At 45.6% G+C, this 26,450-nt stretch overlaps 1 protein-coding gene across 6 annotated transcripts in view; it reads left to right on the forward strand.

The window, feature by feature from the left end:
* ULK4 (unc-51 like kinase 4) overlaps positions 1-26,450 on the forward strand; it is a 535,263-nt gene that overhangs the window by 504,836 nt on the left and 3,977 nt on the right. The gene's annotated exons all lie outside the window — the stretch shown is intronic.

The following is a 26,450-nucleotide window of genomic DNA, read 5'->3' on the forward strand; positions in this document are numbered from 1 at the left end:
GCACCTGGGGCATGGCCCCCTCACCGTCTCAGGACCCATTTGCAGAGGTCTGAAGTGTGACAGGCCTCTGCTTGGGAAAAGTTGGGGGATTAGGTCTTACCACCGCGTTCACTGTCCGTTTCCCCAACCTGTTACTTCCTCCTCCTTCCTTCTGTGACCTCCATTCTGCTTGTTCTGCCTCGATCTGGATGTCACCCCAAGGCCCTTTGCAGCCTGGGCCCTGTCTCCCTCCAGTGATCAGCTTCTGGCCGTGGAGACCCCGGCTTTTTGCTCAGGCCCTTTGTGGTCTTAGAGCCGTTAGGCGTGGCGTTCCCTCTGCTCACGACACTCGGATGCTCTGCTCTTCCTCTCGCTCCTCGTGTGGCCGCCTCCCGTTCTCCTTCAGGCCCCAGGGTGAACGTCAGCCCCCAGCAAAGGCCTCTCATGTCTCATGCTTCTTCTTTTTTGCGCCAATGGCACTGAGCTGGCCGACTCCCCCCGCCGTGGTCCCCAGCTGATGGGCAGAGATTTCTATGCTTGTTCTACAGGCAGGACAGACCTTCCTGACTCCCACCCTCAGCCAAGGAGCTCAGCTCTGGTTTAGCAAGTCTGGGGCCTGTGACCTCGAGCACCCACCAGGCTGGTGCTACAGCCGCCCTTGTGGTGGGCACCCTGGTCAAGATCGCTGGAGGGTTCGGCTTCCCACCCCGCTCTCCACTACCCTTTAGGAATCCTTTCCCTCTCTTTCAGACTGAGTTTTGCATCTCCTTGTCATTTTGGTTGTGTGCTACCCTGCGTTTCAGTGCATTTCGACAAAAGGAGGGACTTTTCCCCCATCACTGCTGCTGGCCTTATTGACCTGGAGTCACATTATTATAAACCAAATCTGATCACTTCCTTTCCCGAAACTCTCATGATTCTCTCCTACTAACAGAGACAGGTACAGGCTCCTTCACATGGCACACGAAGCCTGGCACAGCTGGCCCCATGGTCCTGGACTCACCACACCCTTCACACTGCCATGCCTTGGTTCCCGCTGTCCTCTCCACAGGGAGTCGTTTTGCTTCCTCTCCATCTCACAAACTGCATCTAATCCTTCAAGATGCAGATCAAGTGTCGCCTCCACCATGAGGCCTTCTCCACCCATCTCACACCTGCCCTCTGCTAATCCCCTGGCATCCACCTGTGCTGCTCCCAGGGAATCATGGCTTCTCTCGGCCTGACTGATCTCACCCCCAAAATCGATTCCGCCATCAGCTGGAAAGGGAGCCTGGGGATTGTAGTTTCTGGGGTTCCCTACTGTGACAGGCAAGAGCTTAGAAGGGTACCGATGGTCCAGGATATCAGGAAATGGCATGCATGTGCCACAGTCCTTCCCCACAGGGAACTCATGATCTAGAGGAGCCTGAGTAGTCCTGGGCAGGACCGCGGTACGTGCTTTATGACATTGCCTCCCAGCCACTCGGTATCTCAGCAATAGAACTCAGTCCAGTTCCTTGGGCTTCTCCGAACCATTCCCAGTGCAAGCCCACCGGTCACTAATACCACCACACAGCCAGAAAGGGCTCATTGAGGAGTGGAAGCCAGGGAGGATGGCAGAAGCCTAGGCGAAAGGCAATATCACCTAGAGAGTAAGAGCAGAGGCTTGGAAGCCAGAATGTGAGGGTTCAAATCCCAACTCCTCCACTTTGCAGCTGGGTGGAAGTTACTTGACCCCTGTCTCAATTTCCCCATCTGTTAAATGGAGGTAATAATCATGCCTCTGCATCCAACTGTTGTCTGATTAAATGAGTTCATACATAAAAAGTGCCTGGTACATAGTAAATCTTCAGTAAGCTTAGCTGTCTTCGTCACCACCACCACCATAATCAGCATCAACATCATCCCTATAATAACATACGGCATCGAGACCTTACCAGGTCTTGTACCGAAATAAGGTTGCATTAATGGAGAAGGTGAACATCGGGGGTCCAGTGCCAGGTATTAGACTGACTCACTCTCCTCCTTGGGCTTCTGCCCTCCAGTCTGAGCTCTGTTCCCTCCGTACAATGAGGAGAGTTTGGATGAATATGCCCGCAGGTTCCTCCTGCTCTATCAACCTTGGATTCTGCTGCCACCTTCAACCTGAGGCTCGGAAGGATGCCAGGGGGTACCGCTCAGGCTTTCATCCTGGCGAAAGTTCACCTCAGCCTTGGCCTCTTGTCAGTAGAATATGTTTGTGTTGAGTCACCAAGTCATATTAAAGTCACTTTGTATTTTGTGGATATTTTCAATAATGCTAAATGAGGGAATTTTGTGGAAGTATTTATGATTATTGTTATGGGTTTTGGGTACAGATGATTATAAAATCTAATTAAGAATTCAGAGTATTGAGTCGCCCTTGGGGATTTAATCATTTATTCCAGTCATTTTAGTGCACTGTGTCTTCTCCCTCAAATACCTGAAACAGTAAACTCGGTAAGCAGTAGCCATGATTTTTCAATGGTCCTTGCACTCAGATGATGGTGTATTATTCCAGAGGCAAGAACATTTTAAGTATGTGGTTTATAATTGCCATAACAACAGCCGTAATGAAACAAAGCAATTTAAATAAGTTAACTAAAAATGTGTAAATGTGTGGGAGATGCAGCTATACTCGCAAAAGGCCGAAAGTCTCAGGAGTGGCCTGGCTGCTTCAGGTGCTCCCCCCACGGTGCTCTCGGACACGGAGCCTCCTCCACACCCAGTGCGTTTGGTGCTGTGGGTCCCCGACAGTCAGGTGGGGAGGCCTGGCTTGGGAGACGATGCTCTCTTGTGAACCAGAACAAAGGAGAATCCAAAGGGTTGACCATCAACATTTCAAGACTAGGTTAGAAATGATGGCCACTCAGAGAATTACTTTGAGGAGGGTCCTTCTCCAAGTAAACACAGCCACCGGGCAGGTGCGTGAGTGGGGCTGGCCGGTCTTTGGCTGCCGTTCCCTTGGGGTACAATAAGTTAAGGCCCCTCAAAGCGCTCTCGGCGTCATGTATTAAGTACTAGTAGTTATGTTATCAGCAAGTCACAAAAACCCCGAGTCAAACGGTGCAAGCAGGGAGTGGGTGTGTTACATCTCACGGAAGGGGGTCCGGAGCTGCACGAGGTTCCGAGGCTCTGTTCGCCCCTCATGTGCAGCTCCCCTCCTTCTACGAGCTGTTTTCTTGGGCTGTAGCAGGACATTTGCCGCAGCTTCAGATCATACCAAGACCTACCCTCCAGAGTTTCACCACCTCCTGCCCAGGTCTTAGAGAAGGGACCCTTTCCAAGAAGCTCCCAGCAGACTTGCCCTGAAGTCTCAGTGACTAGATTCAGGTCAGGGTCCTGACTGGCGATCAGCTCCCAGGATTCACTCAGACAGTCAGAAATGACCTCCTGTCCCCTGGAGGCTCAGTTAGGAAGGGAAAAGTGGAAGCTGGGTTTTTTATGATCACACATGCTGTATTTCAATTTTTTTTTTCTGTTTGTGAAATCACTTGAAGTTGAGTTTTCCCACAAAACTACATACAAAGAATAACCAGACTCAAACTGAATTTTAGTATAATTCTTATCTTTGTCCAAAAAATCACTGTGCTCCCTTTAGGTCTTTCCAAGCACCCTGAAGGTAACTCTGAAGACACTTAACCCAGTCACATTATTTTACACAGACTCATGGGATCAAGAGCCAACTGAAGGTCCAACCTAGTTTAAGAAAACAAAGCTTGCATACTCTGCCCCTAAATGTCCCCACGTGTAGCCCTGATAAATAATAAAATTCACTGGACTAAACTTTATGAATAAGCATGCCTTTGGCTTCAGTGCAATAACTTCCCATTCATATATGGCTCTCGTTCATATATTTGGACTCTGGCGGATGTTAATATCATCCTAGGAAGGTTTGAGGCTCTTACTGGGAGGATTTGGTTGAGAGAAAAACTCTGCTTCTCCTGGAGTTACCGCTAGGCCCTCGATGTGCAGGGAGTGCCTTGTGCATCGGCCTCTGCCATCTCCTGTGAGCGGTTTGCACAAACAGTGAACAGTGCATTACAAGGTGAAATTGCAGCAGGCTGACCCTGAGACAGATAGTCCGGGCCTTGCTGTCTTGGGTCCCTGGAGAATCGCGGTTGGGTAAAGATGATGGACATCCGTGGAGAGCCTCCTGGATTAACTGTCACTCCTAGGATTGAGGTCTTCAGAGGGGCTGAAGGCACGAGGCAGCGAGGGCTGGTGTGGAGAGAGAAGGCAGCCCCGAGCGTGCGAGGGCCTGAGCTTGGGCTAGAAGGAAGATGCCCTGCAGTTTGGGCAGGAAGCCTTGCCCCAAACCTGTGCTCCTGCCCGGCTCTGAGTGTGTGTTCAGGGCCACCTTTCTTCACCTGGCGCCAGCCTCCCTGCTTCCCTAGCCATGGCTGTGGCTGCAGCCTGAGGTGTTGCCTGGGCCCTGCCTCCTCTCCTGAAGGCCTGGACGGGCCTTAGGGCTACACCCAAGTGGGACCCTCTGCGGCTCGTCACAGCCTCAGCCAGCCAGCTGCCCTCGCTCACTCCCCCTTCCGCTTCTGCCTCGGCTTAGGGCAGGTTCATGGCCTCTGAGGTCCTGGGCTGGGCAGATCTAAAAATGCAGCCTCATGAGGCTACATTTAGGGCCAAATCCAGGCTCAAGAACTTCCCTCTCGGGCCCAAGAAAGCCGCTCTGAGCCACACTCCAGGTTAATTTAGGGCCAAATCCAGGTTCTGGAACTTCCCTCTTGGGCCCAAGGAAGCCACTCGGAGCCGCACTCACCCCCTCTGAAAAGCTGAGATAAAAATAATGCCCACCTCAGGGGGTTATTTCAAGGATTCAAGAAGATAACATATGAAAGACCTTCACAAACCATAGTGCACCGATCTATTATCTTTTTAAAGGAAATTGTTCCATATCGATCTCTGAAGATACAGTCTGTCTCGTTCAGCGTGGCACGTAAATCTGTCCATCAAAACGAGGTCCCAGAAAAGACCTTCTTTCCCTAGTGCTTGACAAAATGAGTTCAGCTTTAAGGCAATCTCAGGTTCAAATTTCAATTGATGAAAAGAATGTAGAGTGAACAATCCCTCATCCAGTCCTGTTTTCTAGTCACTAGACTCTCCTCTCTGGAGGCAGCCAGAATGATCATTTTTCTGGACATTGCTCCAGAGATGCTTTATGGAGGGGACTGTTGACTGTCCATCATCCTCCCCTTTTACACAAATGGCAGCTGACTCTGCACACTGCACCTCTCTTTCCCACCCACCCCGCACTTGTTTTATCTTTGCCAATCAGAGAGGTGGTAATGGTATTTTGCTGTAGTTTTCATTTGTATTTTACTTACTGTAAGTGAGACTAAGCACAGTTTCCTGTCTAAAAGCCATTTGAGTTTCCTTTCTTGTGAACTGTGTTTTTGTATGTTTTGCCCATTTTTTAAAAAGTTGACCCTATTATTGATTTCTAGGAGCTCTTTACTAGGGAAAGGAGCTCTTTGTGAACTATGTCACAACTTTTTTCCCAGTTTTTCATTTACCTTAAAAAATTTTTTTCAATTTATTTATTTGGCTGCGCCGGGTCTTAGTTGTGGCATGCGGGATCTAGTTCCCTGACCAGGGATTAAACCCAGGCCCCCTGATTGGGAGCGTGGAGTCTTAACCCCTGGACCACCAGGGAAGTCCCTCATTTACCTTTTGATTCTGTTCGTATCGGTGGTTTCCGAGCAGAATTTGATTTTATGTAGTCAAGTTTCTGTCAAAATTCTTTGCAAAAAAAAAGGAGGACAAAGTGCTGTTCAGCTCTGACCTTCCAGGGAGTCTGTCTCGAGCCTTTATTCTTTTTCTAACCCCTGTTGTGATCCTCTGATCTCCCCTGTCAGCCAAGGGAAGGTGGCAAGGGCTAGGGCTTTGACCTGGGGTGGTCCAAAGAAGCAAGGGAAAGTCTGAAACTTTGAGTCTTGCACCAGATGGAGAACACAGATGACACCTGAAGTGAAGGGCTGTCTTGAAGGTCAGGTAACTGGAGCGTAGGGCTTCCCCAGAGCTCTGGGAAGGGTGTCTTTTGTTCACTTGGGGTTGGTTAAAGATTCCAAGCCTGCTGCACACTGACCATCATCAGACAACTGTAGGAGAATGAGAGAATTCACCTAGTCAGTGAGTTGAAATCCACAGTGTGTGGTGAGCCAGTGGGGCAGGTGTCTGCCATTCACAGATACCTTCCCTGGCTCATTTGCTCCCCCCAGACACTAAACCAGGCTCTTGTGGATCAACAATAGTCTCCCCTGTTTATATTCTGTCATTGTGGAATCCTGGAATCAGGGGCTGGTTCTCAGTCCTTTCTGCATTGAGGTCCCTTCCTAAATACAGCTGTGGCAAGGCCCACGCCCAGCAAGGACAGCTTGCTACCCACTTGCTCTGCCTGTAGGCTGGTGGCGGCAGCAGCAGCTGAGTCAGTCTTGGTCGGTGGGCACAGCAGAGCCTCACGTTTCCTGGGCAAATGGCATCACTGTGGACCCCACCAATGTTGGGAAAGATTCTGAACGGGTTCACCAGCAGCTGAGTTATTCTCTCTTGAGCTTTCCAACATTTGACGGATACACCAACTTGTCTGAACTAGTAGCCGGAAGGTTTGCTCTGAATGCCATTACTGCTTCTTCCCCACCCTTTCTCTCTCCGCCCTTTGGCCATTCTCTTAAAGCCGGATTCTAATCTTTCTTTGAATCGAGTATTTCTCAAAAGAAATGTTTTCTCCCTCTGCTAGATGCTCGTGCACGAGAAGATGAGCAGGAGGCTTTGATCTTGTAGGCATTCTTTTTAAGTTTGATCTTTTGATCTAATGTTTTGTTTCTGTGTACTTAATGGTTTGCTTCAAAATCACCTAAATATCAAGTCAAAGAAGACAAATACTTTTCAAAAGCAGAATCCATACCCATGCTTTATTGTAACCCCTAACAAAGTGCTATTAAATTGTCCTTCGCAATCAGCAAATTGTTTCTACCCTGGCCGGAGGTGAAGAGGAGAGCTGCGCCAACCCAAAGCCCAGATAGCGAACGACACGGCAGGCACTCTGCTTTGTCACGTCACTGTCCTAATATTCTTTATAGGAAGTAATATATAAGTTCTTCTTGCAGGACGTTCACGGAGCACCACAGGCTGTGCAGGGGGCCCATGTCTTTCTTGTGAGGGCTTTGAGTCGACCTAGTTCACCCTACTTCAACCCCATTGGACTGTGGGCCTCTGAGGCAGTTTAGTGGGCAGTGCAGGGCACAACTGTCTCAGGCATTCCCACACAGAACTGTTAGTGGACAGGGCACCGCATCCAGGTTATCAGAGTTGCAGAGCTATGATAGAGGCATTCTTTTCCCATCACCCTTCATCTTCCCTGCTACCAGGTAGGTAGGAGTCCTAGGCACATGAAGCCATGAGATACAGGACGCAGAGGAGTTCCAACAACATGGAGCACAGCTGCATGGGATGGAAATGGCTGCACTGCTTGCTGAAGTGTCAGAAATCTAAACAAACTGCAGTGAATCAAGCCCACCAGGATTTTTATTCTGGTTCAATATAGGTATAGTCATGTATTCTAGGCCAAGGCCTATAATTAGTTTGGCTATATCTGTGCCAAAAGATTCTTGCAAATAAGAATTTAAGATTCTGTGTTTGCTACGCATCTTTAAATCCGTGAGTCAGTCCTTAGAGCTTTTTTTTTTTAAAAAAAAAAAAGGTAATTAATCTGTGCTTTCTGAAGAAAACTATTACCACTGTAACTGAACATCAGTGTATTATTGGCCATCCGTGTTGCTGTACAACCTTAAAATATACTGCAAAGTAATGCATGTGCACACAAAAAAGGAAAAACTGGACACGTTCTAGGTATCCAGTGATAGAGAAATGTTTAGATAAATTTTGGATGTGTAAGCATTACAGAGTAATACATGAGGACTTCCACTTTAGGGCAAGATGGAAGAATAGGACAAGATATACCCTCTTGCCTGAAACAACAACACGTTATATATAAACAGTATATAATAAGCAATAAAGCAGTGGTTTTTAAGACACTGGGCATCAGGCAGTGAAAGATAGTGATCCCTGAAAGACAGTATACAACAGTCCTACCCAACAGCCAGTATCCTAGAATTGAATCTCATTGGCCTGGCTTGGGTGATGTTCCACTGGGACTTCTTAGACAGGCTTTGGTCGTATGCCCACACCTGAAGGAAAAGGTGGGTATCAACCTCATCCAAACCACACCCCAAGAAAAGTCCAGAAGAGAGAAAGAGCTCTGGACAATTAAAGTACTGCTCCTATCCCAACAGGCTGTACCTCAGGTCCTAACGCCTTTGCCTTGCCAGGACCATGATCCTGAGGTGTGCTGGGAAGTGGCTCTCTGAGGGGGACTTTGGAAGGGACGTGGCTGGGGCCATGGCCTGTGTGTGCTGCTGGCTGTCAGGAGAGGGGACTGCTCTGGACACTTGAGAGGAGGAGCTTGTTGGGGTGGTTCCTTGGTATTTTGTATATTTTCTCTTCCAGACGAACCTTGAATCATATCAAATTCCATCCAAAAAACTTTCATTGGCATTTGATAAGGGTTGCACTGGATTTCCAGGTGAACCCTGAGAGAGCTGACATCTTTATGTATCTTCTCATCCTTGAGCATGTAATTTTTCTTCTCGTATTTGAAGCTTCTTCAGAAGTTTTCAGTTTTCTTAATAAGTCTTGCACATTTTTTGTGAGTTTACTTTTCCTCTATAGGTATTTCATAGCATTTGTCATCTTTTCTTTATTTTCTAACTGGTTATTGTAGATTGTATCACGTATGATTATTTTGGTTCCCAAGTGACAAAGAAAAACTCAGTTAAAACTTCTTTATAATAAGTGATTGGATAAACAAACTGTTATATCCATACAGTGAAGTACTAAGTAATAAAAAGGAAAGGATTAGTGATACAGGCTACAATATGGATGAATCTCAACATAATTATGTTGAGTAAAAGAAGCTAGACAAAAGAGAATATGTACTAGATGACTCCACTTATATAAAATTTCATGAAGTGCAAAGTAGCATATAGTGACAGAAAGTAGATGAGTGGTTACCTGGATATGGAGGGGGGAGTGGGGAGGAGAAGGGAGGGATTGTAAATGGGCAGGAGGAAACTTTTGAGGGTGATGGTATGTTCACCATCTTGATTGTGGTGTTTGCGTCACATAGGTATACAACACGTGTACATATACACATATGTATACAACTGTATACATATGTACTATATACTCATATATATACAGCTGTGTACATATGTACAGTTTAGCAAATTGTACAGCTTCTGTTTGTATAGTTTATCATGTCAATCAAGCCTCAGTAAAGCTGTTAAAAATTAATATGTGCAGACAGAATGAAAGTGATAAAATATAGAAAAAGGATGTAGGAAATGTAATAAAAAAACATTTTTATAGGTCCTATATCAATTAGGTAAAAACTGCACGTGATACAGATAGTTAAAAAGAAACCATTTAGAAAGATGGTTATTTTAGAAAAAAAAAAGTTATTACAATAAATTTTGCCAGTTGTTTTAATAATACAAAAACAAATAAATAGAAGACAAAAATGCACTCTATTCTCAGATTTTGTCATTTTTATGGATTTGAATTTCTATTTCTCTATTTAAGGTTTTTAATAGCTTCCTTAGAAATATAAGCTTTCTGTGCCAAAATCTCTTCATGTATAAAATGGGAATTTTAATAGCACTTAACCCTTAGAAGCTTAAATGAGCTAATTCATTTCTAAGTTCTTAGAACAGCAGTAACCTGGCATACAGCAAGTGCTCAGTATTTGTTCGCTCCTGCCATGACCAGCTACTAACAGAGCGTTGCCACAAGGCTACCTTGGATCTTGGAAGGACCAGCAGAAGATTGAGCTTTAGAGCACTGATTCCCTACCCCCGCCCATCTCTGTGTACTCAGAGACAAATAACAAAAGTTAGAAAAGAGATAGGGAGGGAAGGGAAAAAGGGCTCAAGATCTTTGTTTATACTTTCTCACTCTGAGGACTTGAGACCTCACAAAAGTGCAGAGCGATTCTTTGGGTTCTGTAGGGAGAGGAGTGGACAGGTGAGGAGGTGGAGCCCTCAGCCAAGGTCATGGGCCCTCAGCTGGGTGCAGTATGATGGGTGGAGTGAGTACCTTACCTGAATGTCCAGTCCTGGCCCTCAGACCCTCCCCCATCTGGCTGTCTCATCCTCACCTCTATTTTTGGACTTTGGGGCCCCTATGTGAAGAGGTAGTTTTTATTGTGTATTGTGTACAGATCCTTTTTTCTCTGAGTGACCTCTTGGCCTCCACGTTAGCTAACAGCCTGGTCTGTCATTATCCTGGGCTGCTTACAGTGATGTGTGTATGTGTGTTTATTCTAATGTATATGTATATTCCAACTAGTACAGAAAAGTCTATAATTTTCACATATAACACTTCATACTGATAAATAGTGTTTTCATTGCACCTTCAAACTAGAGGTAGTGTCATCACAAAGTACTGAGGGTGGAAAAAAGACGAGCCACCGAAGAGTCAAGGATTTTCCCCAGCACCCTTTCAGCTACAGTTATGTTCAAGTGCTTTACTCTATACTTCTATTTATTATGTAATTTAACGTTATACGAAAGTGTAAAATCAAATGTTTATCATTTGAATAACTTTAAGAGGCATGGAGATTGTACTATTTAAAGGAATCCTATGAAGGTCCAGTATGTAGATAATCTGCATAAAGTTGCATTTCCTTAAAACAGTCCCAGAATTCCTAAAGTCTTAACTCATGTTTCATTATCATGAACCAAAGCATCTCATCAAGGTAACAATGGATCATGGTGCCATTTTGTCATGAGGTGAAATGGACTGTAGCCTCATAATAGCCCTAAATTAAGGGAGCCTATGTTCTCCTGAAGCCATCTCCTCCAGATGTGGAAGACTGTGCATTAGCAGAGGACCATCAGTTCCTGGAACTCATTTATCTATCCTAGGGCCAGTAACTGTTCCTAGGATCTTCTGTAAAAGGACATGTTGAGTGGCATGTAAAATTCCTACAGCCTGTGGCCTTTATTTTTTTTGTGTGGATTTGCACTGAAATTATTAGTGCAGCTAATTGAGGAGGATTATCCATTTCCAAGGGATACCTTGGAATGGTGATCGAGTGATTATCCTCTAAATACAAAATAAGAACGGCGTGCCCGTCACACTTTTTCCAGAATCCTGATCTATTCCAAACTCATACAAAACTAATTTCAGAGGAATATAATAAAGCTTGCTTAACTTAAACTCTCACTCATGTTGGTCATATGGGAAAAAAAGAAATACCTAGTGATAGCTGAGGGCCAGTTTGGTCTGGATATAAAACATCTCTCCTGGATTGGTTGAGTCAGTCAGTGTAACTGGTGAGCACTTTGGTCCAGAGAGCAGCTCAGGGGCTGGTGTCTGTGAGCTGCATCTGAGGTTACTGCTGCTGGGCTGGCAGCAGCTATATGCAAAATCTGTTCTTTCTGGAGCCACATTCAGGGATGGTGGAGCGTGGGGTTTCAAGGATGCTTCGCCAGGGGGCGCTCTGCCTTAGGAAGCCTGGGAGGGCCCTGCAGCACACGTGCATTCTGGGTGGGATACATCCCAGTGATGGTCACAGACCCAGGTACCACAGAAGGAAGGCCATTGTGTATCACAACAAAGGCTGGTCCAAGACCTAGCTTCATATGTAAAAAAAAAAAAAAAAAAAGAGAGAGAGGTAACCTCCTGAATTTCCTCAGACATCCTAGCATAACATGAGAAGGCAGCATAATCTGCCTCAGCCAGGATCCAAAACCCAGGGTCTCTCAGCCTCAGCGCTGTTGACACTTGAGCAAGGTTCCCCCTCCTCCCCTCTAGTGAAAGAAACCCTTTTCTCTGTCTCAGTTTATTTTCCTGTCTCTGCTCAGTGAAAACCTCCTTAGAATACTTCTGCCTCTGAACTAGGGTCCTTGAAGCACTTTAAGTCATGAATACTCAACCTCATCTGAAAGCTCCGAAAGGTTTCCTCTTGGATAATGCTCTTTGGCTTCTAAGAAGCTTAACCGTGTACTCGGAGCCATTAAGGAAAATGTGGAGAAACCACAGTCCAGCCTGTCTGTGGGCAAACCACCTACTTCTGAGAATCCCCCCACGGTCACTCGCCTGGGTTGAGAGGGAGGCCCTCTTGGTCACAGAGCCCGACTCTGCGAGGCCCCTTCTGTGTCCCGTCTGCTCTAGAAAGAAGCGCAGGCAGAGCCTGAGGCTTTTCTAGACCTCCACCCACTAGAGACTCACTTGGACCACAGCTCTGGCGTCCCTATCAAAGTGCTCAGGGTGACCCGGAAGGAGGCCACACGAGTGGTCACTGCTCCCTTGAGTCCAGGACCCTAACCCTGTCCTGTCACCAGCACAGACAGGCTCCTTGTCCCCATCCCCCGCCTCCACCAGGGCCCAACCGCCCAAGGATGAGGGCGGCGCCTGCAGAGGTCGGCCACCTCAGCCTGCCAGAGCCTTTCGTAGAGGAATACCCAGGCTCTTTTTTTTTTTTTTTTTTCGGTATGCGGGCCTCTCACTGTTGTGGCCTCTCCCGTTGCGGAGCACAGGCTCCGGACACGCAGGCTCAGCGGCCATGGCTCACGGGCCCAGCCGCTCCGTGGCATGTGGGATCCTCCCGGACCGGGGCACAAACCCGCGTCGCTTGCATTGGCAGGGGGACTCTCAACCACTGCGCCACCAGGGAAGCCCTACCCAGGCTCTTTGATGTTGCTCCGGAAGCCTCCAAGACCTCGCTTCAGTTAATTTTAACCGAGGCCAGTTGGACACTTGTCCAGGAAGTTGTTTCCTGCACATACCTACTCTGCTTGGCTCTGTGCGGTCCGTCAGGTTCGCCCAGAGCGGGAATGTTTGGGTCAGCAGACATCTTCTGGGAGTTTTCCAACCCCCATCACGCACATGCACACACATAGCTCCCTGTCATCACCCAGCTGTGCAGAATGGATGCTTTGGGGGTCAGCTGACGGCTGACCTGTCTCTCTCAGGTGAAAATCCAGGAACGTCACCAGGCCCCTTCCCCCTTGTGGGACCAGCCTTTCTCAAAGGGCCTCACAAAGATTTCCCTCCAGCAGTGGTCTGGCCTGTGGGAGGAGAGCCCGAGATCTCAGAGGAGATGCTCATTTTCTAACGATGGTCATCAGTAAAATATTTCCAAATGGAGTATTTGATCGAGTCCCTCAACAAACATAAGAGCCACCAGGGGAATTTTCAGCAGGCAATGTCTGGCCTAAATTTGGACTAATTGATGCCTGATGGTTTTAATTATATCAACCAAATGTGCTTTAATTTTCCTTCCCATTTCATTTCCCTCCCGGTGTTATCAGTCCGAGGAAATTTCAGCAGCCCCTAATGTTTCCTTAGAGAGTCCCAGAGGATAAGGTGACGTTTGGAGGACAGTGCAAGACAGCAGAGGAAGTACGTAGACTCTTAGCTCTGCCCGACCGTGTCTGCCTTGTTCGGATGGGTGTCAAGGATGCTGCCGAGGTGACGGAGTCCCTCAGAAAGCAGGCTGCTCCCTGCGGCCACACTTTTGCTGACCGTGGCTGCCTGTGCCTGCAGACCTGCCCACCATCCCTGAGCGGCCCCTCACTTGCCTTCCTGGCTGGAGGCCAGGCTGAGCGTTCTGGTCCAGTCTCCAGGCCTGGCTGCCTTGAACTTCAGTCCCCGAGACCCTCTGTCCGAACTTACAAATCCCAACTCGATGCCTCTGGAGTCCTTTGTCGTGGTGGCCCTGAGGGCCTGTGGTGACAAGGTACTAGACCCAACCCTAAGGTTCCTTTTATATTTGTGAATTCAGTGGATTCACGGCAGCCAAGGGGCTCCTGCTCAGCGCAGCGTGTGACTATAAGCAGAAATTACAGCCGGCCACGACCAACTGACCTTTCCCCCCACCTGTGACATGTGTGTTTCAGGAGGAGGTTGAAGACTTCGCTCATTTAGGTGACAGTTTCACCGTGTGTTTCAAAAGTAGTCACTTACCAAAAAATGAAACACTCGTTTACTAAGTCTGTTTACAAGCTTGCTGATAATGGTCAGTAATTTATCCCCCCCCCAGAGAATTAATATGTAATCCGTGTTACCCGTTTTCAGATCTAAGCTCTCCATGCCTGCCTTTTCCTCCTCTTCTCGGAAAAGTCCTTGAATTGCTTTATTTCAGATAGAAATCTCCATAGCATAGAGGCTAGGATGCAGACTCTCCTCTCGTTCACCCCAGAAGGGTCTGTTTAGGTGCTTTGCCTGCGAGAAAAGGTCCGTGCTTGGCTCGTCAGCCCCCTCACCCCGGCGGTCACCCATGCCTCACCTCTGCTGACCCCAGCAGTCACCCACGCCTCACCTCTGCTGACGTGCAGCCTCTGCCGTCCAGGACGGAAGGGCCCGGCAGCGTCTCGTCTTCGCTTAGTCGAAGGCTCGGCAGAAGGGAGGGTGCTGGCCGGCGAGTCCTTGGGTGTGGCTTGCTGAGCCCCGCCGCCTCCCCCGGGCCGGTTCTGCAGCCCCTCCTCACTGGCTCCCTGCTTCCAGCGGGTCCCTGCTTCGGCCACCTCCAGGTCCCCACCAGGGTCCTTCCCCCCTTAGGACCCACGTGACAGCTGCTCTTGCCCGTCCGCAGAATATGGGTCCCCAGTCTCTTCTCGTGGCTGGTTCTTTCTCACCGTCGCATCCTCACGCATCGTCTCCTCAGGGAGACTGTCCTGGCCACGCAGCCGCCCGCCGCACTTTCTCTTCTCCCCTCTCCCCTGCTTGATACTTCCTGACGCCCACCGCTGTCTCAGATTATCCTGTTTACTCTTTTTTTAATTGAAGTATTGTTGATATACAGTGTTTCAGGTGTACAGCAGAGTGATTCAGTTATGCATACATACATACGTATATTCTTTTTCAGATTCTTTTCCATTATAGGTTATTACAAGATCTTGAATATAGTTCCCTGTGCTTTACAGTAGGTCCTTGTTGTTTATCTGTTATATATAATAGTGGTTCTCTCTCTGTTAAACCCAAATTCTCAACTTATCCCTCCCTGCCCTTTCCCCTTTGGTAACCAAGTTTTTTGTTGTCTGGGAATCTATTTCTGTTTTGTAAATGAGTTCATTGTATCAGTTTTTAGATTCCACCTGTACGTGATATCATATGCTATTTGTCGTTCTCTGTCTGACTTCTTTCCCTTAGTATGATCATCTCCGGTTCCATCCATGTTGCTACAAAAGGCATTATTTCATTCTTTTTTATGGCTGAGTAATATTCCATTGTATATACATAGACAGCATCTTCTTTATCCATTCATCAGTCGATGGACATTTAGGTTGTTTCCATGTCTTGGCTATTGTGGATAGTGCTGCTAAGAACATTTGGGTGTGTGTATCTTTTTGAATTAGAGTTTTCATCTTTTCTGGTTATATGCCCAGGAGTGGAATTGCTGGATCATATGGTGACTCTGTTTTTAGTTTTTTAAGGATATTCCGTTTACATTTTAACTGTGTTTCTCACAGTGGAAGCTCTGCCTTGACACCCATCCTACACTATATCCCCAGAATCTAACTAAAGAGGACTTGGCATATAGCAGATGGTCAAGACACCCTGTCTTCTTCTTCTTCTTCTTCTTTTTTGGCCACGCCATGCTGTTTGCGGGATCTTAGTTCCCCAACCAGGGATCGAAACTGCGCCCTTGGCAGTGAAAGCGCAGAGTCCTAACCACTGGATCGCCAGGGGATTACCAACACCCTGTCTTCTTGACCACAGAATCATGCTAACTAAGATTTGTCAGACCCTTTACTGCTACAGAAAGAGCCTTCATGTGTATTCAGCTCGTGTCAGACTGTGATTTCTTCTCTGCCCGCCTCTCACTAGCCTGAGGGCCTTGGGAGTGAGGATGATAACACTGGAGACCTCAAACTGAGCACGTCCCCATCGTCATTTCACATAATCGCAGTCACGTTCCACACATTACTTTTATATTTTCTGCTCTTTACCTAACATTACAGGGTGTGCATTTTCCTGATTGTTCTTATTTATGATGCTGGATCACAGCAGCATGGTTTAGTGGCCGACAGTATTCTCACTAGGTCGAGTGAGGAACTGGGGAAAGAAGGAAACTGGGGGGACCTATTAAGCCTTGTTGACCTGATATCACTCACTTGTCCCCACCCCTTTCCCCACCATCCAACAGAAAGTTCAGAAAAAGGACTGGAAGCAGGCACTGAATAAGCCACTTCTGCTATCTACTTCTCCACCTCAAAGCCCCACCATTAACACACACACTACCCACACCACAAATTCAAGGACTGCATTGTCAAATAGACCCCTCAGTATGACCCCATAGAGCATTCCTAAGGATCAGCTAAGATTTGTTTGGGTCAAGGTCACATAATATCTCCTCACATAGTCCCTCACTTCTTACGACCCTAGTTCTCACACTTACCAAATCACAGGACAGTTACTATCTTGGGTGTTTTCTCTTGTGAGGAACTGATTCCAGCCACATCCCGTGGTTGACATCCTAGCACCAGTGACTGGGAAACCTGTTCTCTCATGTTTGCCTTTCTAAGCACTTGGATCAGGTCCTCTGGGGAAAATGGTGCGGCCTGATCCTGTATTTCCCCAGAACTTTCTTTGGGCCAACTTACAGTTTATTCGTATATCCACAAGAGGTCCACAATCCTATTTCTTTGCCAATTAAAACTGCTTTTTCCTCACTTATTTTGGACCTGGCTGTTATAGTTAGTTGGATCAGGTCTAAAAGATTTCCCAAACCAGCTATATTTATATTCAACATTTTAAACTCACTGGATTGAATGGCCAGAAACTGATGTAATTATGAACAGTTTCTAAGCATTAAGGGCATTTTTACTGCCCCGAAGAGAGCTGAAGAGAGCTTCATTTAGCTGGCCTAAAATGAAGAGGGTAGATATGGATAATTATCTTCTAGAAAGCAACCGTGTCTTATGGGGTGAAAAAGAAAAACATTCAAATCCTCAGCATGTCATTTCCATGGGCTCTGGATTTTTAGCAGGTGCCCACAGGTACAGACGGGAGTTTGGAGAGGAGAACTGAGGTGTCGGGCCAGGCTGGGGAGTGTACAGACCCCAGGAGGAGAGGAAGGAAAGGTCAACAGAAAGAAGAAAATCCTTCCACACTGGCGTGTTCTCGCTAAGGTCAGCTCGCCCATGCCATTTGGTAACTATTTGCCCACCATCTGTCCTCCTTTGCTTGCTGCTTTTCCAAATCTGGAACTATCAGATGAGAGGAGAGTGCTCCCCAATTTGACCCCAGCTCTAGAGGCTGCTGTCTTAAACACGGCAGGCCAAGCCATTCCTTCGGGGACCTGAGCTCCTGGAAGCTGGGGCTGGCTCCCCCGGACCAGAATGGCAGCCTCCTCCTTACTCATGGAAGGTGTCAGCTCCCGCCTTCCCCAGTGGCCACTGGCTGTCTCTGTGCCACTGCTTCTGCAGCCAGACCCTTATGGGGGCGGCAAAGGGCAGCACGGCGACTGGGGCAGGGAGGGTGATGGAGCGAGTTGGCCAGATCTGGGTCTCCATGCCAGCCTCACCCCATCTCTAATGTGAAGTCATAGAAGACCTTCCTCATAGGGTTATTGTGAAGAGAACAGGAGATAACGGTCCACAAACTGTAAGTTCATGTCCCATCACCAGCAGGGACAGCCCTCCACCTGAGGATGTGAGGAGAGATGCAGAAAAGCCTTCTGGTCGCCAGGCGCTAAGAGAAACTGCCAAGCACATGGTGGTCTGCACATCAGGGTGTGTTTACTGGAAGTACATGTGATCCATGGACTCCTCCGGTCAAGACCTGGAACCCCTGATGCTGTCTAGGAGAGAGATTCTGTGGACCCTGCTCCCACTGGAAATGATGGGGATCAACAACAGCAACAATGAGGGGAGCAAAGGGTGCCAGACGATTTACCGGGGTGGCAGGGGGCACCGAGCGGCACGGTTGGTAAGCCTTTACACTAGATCACCGGCATGTAGGCGGTGGAGCCTGAAGTGAAACACCGTGTCATCAGTCACTCGGTCATTGATTGTTATTAATCAGCCAGTCGGCCAACAGCTGAGCAGTGTGCTTAGCAGACATGAGGATGGAACGGACTCTCTGGAAGGGCACGTGGATCTTGAAGGTGGGGAGACTGGGTCTTAGCTCAGTTCCACTGCCTGCTGGCCAGGTGACCTTGGGCAAGTCACATTAGCCCTGCTGGCTTCCGTTTCCTCTTCTGTAAAGTGAGCATAGGAATACTTCTTTTTCATGGTTGTCAGAAAGAAGATAACATATTTGAAAGACTTAACTCCGTTCCTGCACATAACAGGTGCTCAGAAATGTTGGTTTCCTTTCTTGAACCAAATTCCAAGCTCTTTTTGCTCTAAGGCCTGCTGACTCCATTAGTTTTATAGACAAAGATGAATCACGACAGTTTTTACCTGAAACCTAGGTTTTCTTAGCTCTGCCTATGCACGTTGGTGAACGCCCTGTGCATCCTCCCACCCTCTACCCTCCCCGTTCTCCTTGAGTGCTCAGCATGGAAACTCATGGGTGCTCTTGAACAAGAGGAGCTCAGCTATTTTCTTCTTCTTCAGCCTTCTTCAACTTGAGGAATCACTGTATCCGGATGCCACCATCTCCCCGGGCCTCTGTGCTGCCAGGGTCTCCCTGTGAGTTAAAGCTACACTGTGCTCCATGCAGCGCATGGAAGAACACCTCCATAGCAGTCCACCTGGATGCAAAGATGGTGCTGCTTCTGGCCTGATACCACCCAGCTTCAGTGTAATGTCTCAGCCTCCCTGTAGAGAACCTGAGTTCACAGGATCTAGGCCAAATCCGGGTGACTGAGGCTTTGGAACTGGGCCTGCCTCATCCACAAGCCCACGCCTCTGCCCTCGAGATGCCCCAGTGTAGGTTCCAACTGGACCCCCTCACTCCTAGGTGATCAGCAGATCTACTGACAGGCATTCTTAGGGATGCCTCTAGATTTCCTTCAGATCATCCACCTGATTACGAGCCTGGGTCAGAAGGGGCCTCACTTGCTTTTGTTGAGGAATATAACATTTCTAAATGGACGCCCGGGAAGGCACAGATGCCATGAGGCAGCCAAAGGCCGTGCATGAGAATTACTCCCTTCCGCCCCAGATGCATTCAGCAACTCATGGAAGAGGCACACGGGCCTGGATGCAGAGCAGCTTGTATTCATCAGTCTTGCTTTAAATGTGGATGTGAAAGGCAGCTCAAGAAATTTCTGGAGACACCCAGAGTGAGCACCAGGTGGAAAGCGGGGAGGGACTGCCAGATTCCATCACGCCGACCAGAGGTTCTTCCCAGATTCCAGCCTGGCATCAGAAGACAAGGGGATAGCGTGTCTCGATATGCAAGGGGTAGAAATGGCTTTGAAGTAGCATAAAAACCTTAACTGAAGAGAAGACAAAGTATATGTTAAGAGAGCAAAATAAAGGGGCTCGATGGATAGGTTTATTTTTGAAATTGAAACTCTCTGAAGTAGAGTTGTCATAGTTACCTGCTTGTTTTTACTCGTATTTATGAGATCTGAAGGCCACGGAATTAAAATAATCCTCCCGTGTGTGAAGTGTGTGTCTGTAACAACAAGCGCCGGGGAGCACCTGGGCCACGCTTGCTCGCGTCAGCTCCGTCTGCTGGGTTTTTTCTGGTCTGTCCGTGTTGCCCGGGCCTGTCTAGAGGAACTCACGATTAGAAAACTAAGGTTAACTTGGCGTCGTCGTGCCACACGCATTCAGGATCAGGGAAGAGACAGACACGTATTATTACACACTCGTAACAGAGGCCGGTGGCCTGCCTGTGCCTGCCTCACTCACGGCTACGGAGCTCCACACCTGAAACCATTTCCAACCAGAGACACTGGCAGTGGAGCTTTTACGAGCTGCAAGAGGACGATGCTGTGAGTCAGATTCATGAGCATAAACTCACAATGTATCACGATGATACAAAGTAAAGTGCATTCTGACTTAACGTGTTTTTAAGGCCTTTGCTGAGGAATGTTGGCACCAGGCCTGGCTTTGTCCCCCAGTGGCCACTGTGCCCCGGGAGACCTAGTCTCCCCTCAGCTCCCCCAGGCACACTGAGGAGGCTGCCAACTTCAGGCTCCTGCCGTTACCGAGGGCCTGAGGTGGCTTCTTTTGGTAGTTTGCATTTGGGAAGCTGAAATCCGGAAAGGAGCCAACCCAAACTCTGTCCTGGACGGTGGGTGTGTTAAAAAAAAAAAAAAAAAAAAAAAAAAAAGCCACTACCTTACAATTTGTGAGCCTGGTGGGAACGTGAGGGATGATTCTGCAGGACACCAGCCTCTCCTTTCAGTGTTTTGGTTACACAGTGATTCCTGAATGCTCATTGACACAACCCACGTTCAAGGGACTGTAGCAGAAGGTTGAATAAAGTAGCATATTTACCCAAAGTCCATCATCTGCTTTTTCATATCCCCTCAATTAAACAGAGATGGAGGAATTGTCTTTCCAAGTTAATCTTAATTCTAAGCTCAAATCCCCAACCTTTTTATCATGTTTCCCTTAAAGATCCCAATGTTTTGAATGGATGCCTGTCTACCAGGTGAACTGCATGTATTTAGTATAATTCATGTTTCCATTTTGATTGACTTTAGCCATCCAGCTACCAGTCAGATGTCTTAGGAGCAGGAAGAATGTGAGGCAGGCATGGCTTAGTTTTCAGGAAATGGACACCTGCCATTTGATGTTTTGAAATAATAAAATCTACTCATGGACTCTTAGAGGTCCAGGAACCTCTGCTATAAAACATTATTGCAAAATAAAATTGTTTCCTTGTCTTGCTAATGGAACTGACTTCTAATGAAAAGATTAACTACAGGAGGAAGGTACTGTGTTGACACTCTTTGCTAGTGTCCTCTTGCATTATTTATTTTCTTAGAGAGTCACTGCAGTGCTCGCTCTTGACTACCGTCATCAGAGCCATGAGAAATTCTCCAACAGTTGCTCAGCTGTGAATTCAGTATGTCAGTGGACAAGTGTCACTTTCCCTCCTGCCTCATGAAGGACGGGTCTCAGTGTGCCCAGAACGTTCTCTACTTAGGTAGCTCAGAAGAGGAGGAGGTGGGATGGCTTGTGAGCAGACCCACAATTTGCTGTTTAACAAAGTTTAAGTACTGAGAAAAGAGAAGGGTAAAGGCCACACTGTCTGATAAATACAGTGGGATGTTTCTAAAAGAAGGTTGGTACCCATCATAATTTATAACCTTTGGTGGCCAAAGAGGAGACCAGACTCTGGGAGAAAGGAGTAACTCGTTCCAAAGGATTATTTCAAAGCCATTTAAAATCCTATTACAAGCTTGACTAATCATAGGAAATTGGTGTCAGAGGGCAAAATAACTTAGCAAGGCAAATTAAAAGTCTTATCTTTTCAAAAATTATCCAGACTTATCTTTACTGTTAGCTCCTTAAAAACCCAGTCCGGGGCTTCCCTGTTGGCGCAGTGGTTGAGAGTCCGCCTGCCGATGCAGGGCACGGGTTCGTGCCCCGGTCCGGGAAGATCCCACATGCCGCGGAGCAGCTAGGCCCGTGAGCCATGGCCGCTGAGCCTGCGCGTCCGGAGCCTGTGCTCCGCAACGGGAGAGGCCACAACAGTGAGAGGCCCACGTACCGCAAAAAAAAAAAAAAAAAAAAAAAAAAATCCAGTCAGACCTATATACCAAGTAAGGCGTGAAGGCTTTCCTAGCTGTTTTTCCATTTCCCTGTTGAAGGACATCTCGGTTCCTTTTTCTTTTTAGTGATTTTTAAATAAAGCTACTACAGACTTTTGCACACAGGTTTTTGTGTGGACATAAGTTTTCATTTCTCTTGGGCAGATACCTAAGAGTACAATTGCTGGGCCGTATGGTAAAACTACCTTCAATTCTATAAGGAATTGCCAAACTGTCTTCCACCATGGCTGTACCATTTTGCATTCCCACAGCAATGAATGAGAGTTTCTGTTACTGTGCATCCTGGCTGGCATTTGTTATTGTCAGTTTTATGAATTTTAAGCATTCTAATAGGTATGTAGTGGTATTACATTGTAGTTTCAATTTGTGTTTCCCTAGTGACAAATGTTACTGTGTATCATTTCATGTCCTTGTTTGCCATCTATAATACCTTCTTTGATGAAGCGTCTATTCAGATTTTCTGCCCATTTAAAAAATTGGGTTATTTGTTCTCTTGCTGAATTTTAAGAGTTCTTTATATGTTCTGGAGAAAAGTCCTTTATCAAATATGTGATTTGCAAATATTTTCTCCTAGTCTGTGCTTTGTCTTATTCTCTTATCAATCTTCTACAAAGAGCAAAGGCTTTTAAAATTTTTTTATTTTTATTTTTTAATTGAAGTATAGTTGATTTACAATAATGTTGGCTTCAGATGTACAGCAAAGTGATTCAGTTATACATATATATGTATATATATATATTTTATTATTTTCCATTACAGTTTATTGCATGATATTGAATATAGTTCCCTGTGCTATACAGTAAATCCTTATTGTTTATCTATTTTATATATAGTAGTGTGTATCTGTTAATCCCAAATTCCCAATTTATTCCTCCCCGCTTTCCCTTTGGTAGCCATAAGTTTGTTTTCTATGTCTGTGAGTCTGTTTCTGTTTTTAAATAAGTTCATTTTTACTATTTTTTAGACTCCACATGTAAGTGATATCATATATTTGTCTTTCTCTGACTTATTTCACTTAGTATGATAATCCCTAGGTCCATCCATGCTGCAAATGGCAAAATTTCATTCTTTTTATGGCTGAGTAATATTCCATCATACATATATAAAGAGCAAAGTTTTTAACATTGATAAAGTCCAATTTGTCCATTTTTTTCTTTCAGAGATTGTGCTTTTGTGTTGTATCTAAAAACTCATGAACAAATCCAAGGTCTCATATCTTTTCTCCTATATTTTCTTCCAGAAGTTGTATAGTTTCACATTTTGCATTCAGATCCATGATCCATTTTGAATGATTTTTTTTTTTTTTGGCCACGCCTCACAGCTTATGGCATTTTAGTTCCCAGACCAGGGATCGAACCCAGGCCCTCGGCAGTGAGAGCGTGGACTCCTAACCACTGGACCGCCCAGGAATTCCCTTGAATGATGTTTTATTTGAGGTATTAAGATATGTTCCTAGGGTCATGTTTTTGCATATGGATGGCCATTTGTTCTAGCATCATTTGTTCAAAAATGTTCCCCCATTCAGTTACCTTTGCATGGTTGTCAAAACTTTGATACTGTTTGTGTGGGTCTGCAAAAAATCCTGCTGGGGTTTTGATAGAAACTGCGTTAAACCTATATTTTGGGAAAATTAATATCTTTACTCTATTGAATCATCTAATTCATGAACACATTATATCCATTTATTTAGTTTTTAAAAAATTTTATCAGCGTTTTATAATTTTTAACATATAGATCCTGACATATTTTGTTAGATTTATATCTTTGAAATTTGTCAGAACTTGCTTTATGACCCAGTATATGGTATATGTTGAAAAGTTTCCATGTACATTTGAAAACAGTGTATATTCTGCAGTTGTTAGATGAATTTTTCTATATATGTCAGTTAGGTCAGGTTTGTTAATCTTGTTGTATAAAACGTCCATATCCCTTCCGATTTTCGTATGCATATTACTGGGAGAGATTGAAACATATCCCACCATAATTATGGATTTGTGTAACTCACTTTGGTTCTGTCCTTTTTTGTTTTACAGATTTTGAGGTTGTTATTAGGTATGTTTAGAATTTAGACTTGAAATATCTTCCTGGTCAGTTGATCTTTTTATAAATATGTCTCTCTTTATTCCTAGTTATAATTATTGGCTTAAAGTCTACTTTGTCTGATATTAGCTATACCAACTTGCTTTGGTTACAATTTGTGTGGCATCTCTTTTTTCATTCTTTAAACTTCAGTTACTCTGTGCCCTTATATTTAAGGTATGTTTGTAAACATCATGTAGTTGTGTTTTATTTTGGTGATATCTAATCTAAAAATGTTAGTTAGTCTTTTATTTGTAGTACTTGGTAAATTTACATTGAATGTAGATATTGATATATTTGGGCCTACATTTACCACATTACTCTTGATTTCTGCTCTTTTTTTTCTTCCCTCTTTGGGTTTGGGTTTGTTTTGCTCTTTTTCTAGTTTCTTAATACGAAAGCTTGGATTATGGATTTGAGATGTTTCTTTTTTAATGTAAGTATTGTACTATAAATTTCTCTTTAAGTACTACTTTAGCTGCACCCCACAGACTTTGATATATTGTATTGACATTTTCATTCAGCTCAGAATAATTTCTAATTTTCCTTGGGATGTCCTCTTTGATCCTTGGATTATTTGAGTATGTTGTTTAATTTCCAAGTGATTGGAGATATTTTTGTTATCTTTGTTATTTATTTCTAGTTTAATTCCATTATGATCAGAGAATATAATTTATATGATTTCAGTTCTCTTAAATTAGTAAATATTTGTTTTATTACCCAAAATATTGTATACATTGGTGAATGTTCCTGGATTCTTGGGGGGAAATGTAAATTCTGCTGTTGATGGGCTTAATGCTCTATGAATATCAGTGAGATCCAGTTGGATGATGGTGTTGTTCAACTTTTCCATATCCTTGCTGATTTCTGGTCGGCTCATCCTATCTATTACTATAAGAGTTATTTGAAGTCTCCAACTACAGTTGTGGATTTGTCTTTTTTTCCTTTCAGTTGTATCCGTTTTTCTTTATGTATTTTAAATTTCTATTGTTAGATGCATACACAGTTATTGTTTTATCTTCTTAGTGAGAGAACCCTTTTATCAGGATGTTATGTCTTTATTTATCCCTGATCATTTTCTTTGTTCTAAAGTCTTCTTTGCCTGATATTAATACAGCCACTCTAGCTTTCTGTTGATTCCTGTTTGTATGGTGTATCTTTTTTAACCTTTTGTTTTAACCAACACAGGTTGAAGGTGAGCCTAGAAGTTCATAAATAATGTTACGGGGTTGCTTTCTTGAGCTCTTCCCTGTTATCTCCCCAGTACTTTCTGGCTCCCTGGGTCTCCCATTTTCTGTCTGGCCACAAACTGCTTAACTTCCACAGCTGTCATGTCGGGGCCAAACATTGTGAGAACAGAGAGAAAGAGAGAGAGAAGAGTTTTGGCTGATGGCTCCTGTTGCTGCCACCACAGAATTGCCTGGGGCCTGGGTCAAGAGAGAACTGAGGAAAAGGAAAGGGGGGTTCATCTACTCTCTCTGAGCTTTTGGAAGTTTCCTTTCCCATTCCTCAAGCCTGGCTTCTCCTGGGGCTCTCTCGTGTGCCCCACTTCTGGGGTTTGGGTGTGTTGAGTTCAAGGTGGTCTGTACTGGAGGGAAAGAGGTGATGGCGCTTTGGTTTCAGTATCCTTTCCCAATCTGCCAGTGTTGTTTACTTTTCAGTGTTCTGAAAGAGCTGCGCTGTGCCTTCTGTTCAGATTTTATATGGAAAGGGTGGCATGTGTTTTCTCTGTCCTTCCCAGAACTAGAACCTCTGATTGATATTATTTAAATTTTTTATTTTCTAATTAACTCATATTGATAGAACAGCAGTTGATGTTGCTAGTAAGGGTTCAGGTAAGTGGCCAAATCACATAGTTTTCAATTAATTCTCTTGGCTTTGTTTATGCTTGCATTTATGTCAGCTGCACACGGTGCTATTCTCGTCTCTCCCTTTGATCACATAGTTTTCACCGTATTCTTCTGTTTGCACCTTCCAACTAGCCTCGTGAGTGAATGTAGTCTTGTTATCTCTTTGCAACTTGGAGCACACCCTCTTACACACGATCCCACGGTAGGGCTGGTCAGGGCAGTGAGTCTGGATGTAGCTCAACTGAGCTGTATGAGGCAGAGTTTTGAGAAAAATTAGATGGGAATCCTCGCTGAAGACCCTTTCAGGGTAAGTTTGTGCTTGCTTCAGACATAATTGAACTATAGCAGCCTTCTGAACTCATCAAGTGGGGTGTAATTTCAGAACAAATTTACACACAGCTCTTTTAAGATGCAAATCTTTGCAGAAATTACACCTGATGCAGTTGAGCTGGCAGCTGGGGTCTGGCACACTCAGGAAGTGGGATGGGGTCTCAGTGGAGGTGCAAATTCATTCATGTGCAATTCAGAGGCCACATTAAGGTCTGACTACCCCTGTGACCTTCCTATCACCATGAGTGATTGATTAAGAAATATTCAGCCTCTCCCTGAGAACTACAGAGATGATAATCCAGCCCTGGTTGCTATGATCAAGTGGAAAGACAGAAAATGGTGGGGACAACCGAGGCCAGCCTGGTTCCAGCCTCATGTGGGGTTAGGGTCAAGCTCCCTGTGTACTGCCGTAGTGGTCCCTTAATCTCACTAAGCTTCAGTCACCTCATCTA

This window comes from Mesoplodon densirostris, chromosome 10 (genome assembly GCF_025265405.1).
Source record: "Mesoplodon densirostris isolate mMesDen1 chromosome 10, mMesDen1 primary haplotype, whole genome shotgun sequence".
Lineage (NCBI taxonomy): Eukaryota > Metazoa > Chordata > Mammalia > Artiodactyla > Ziphiidae > Mesoplodon > Mesoplodon densirostris.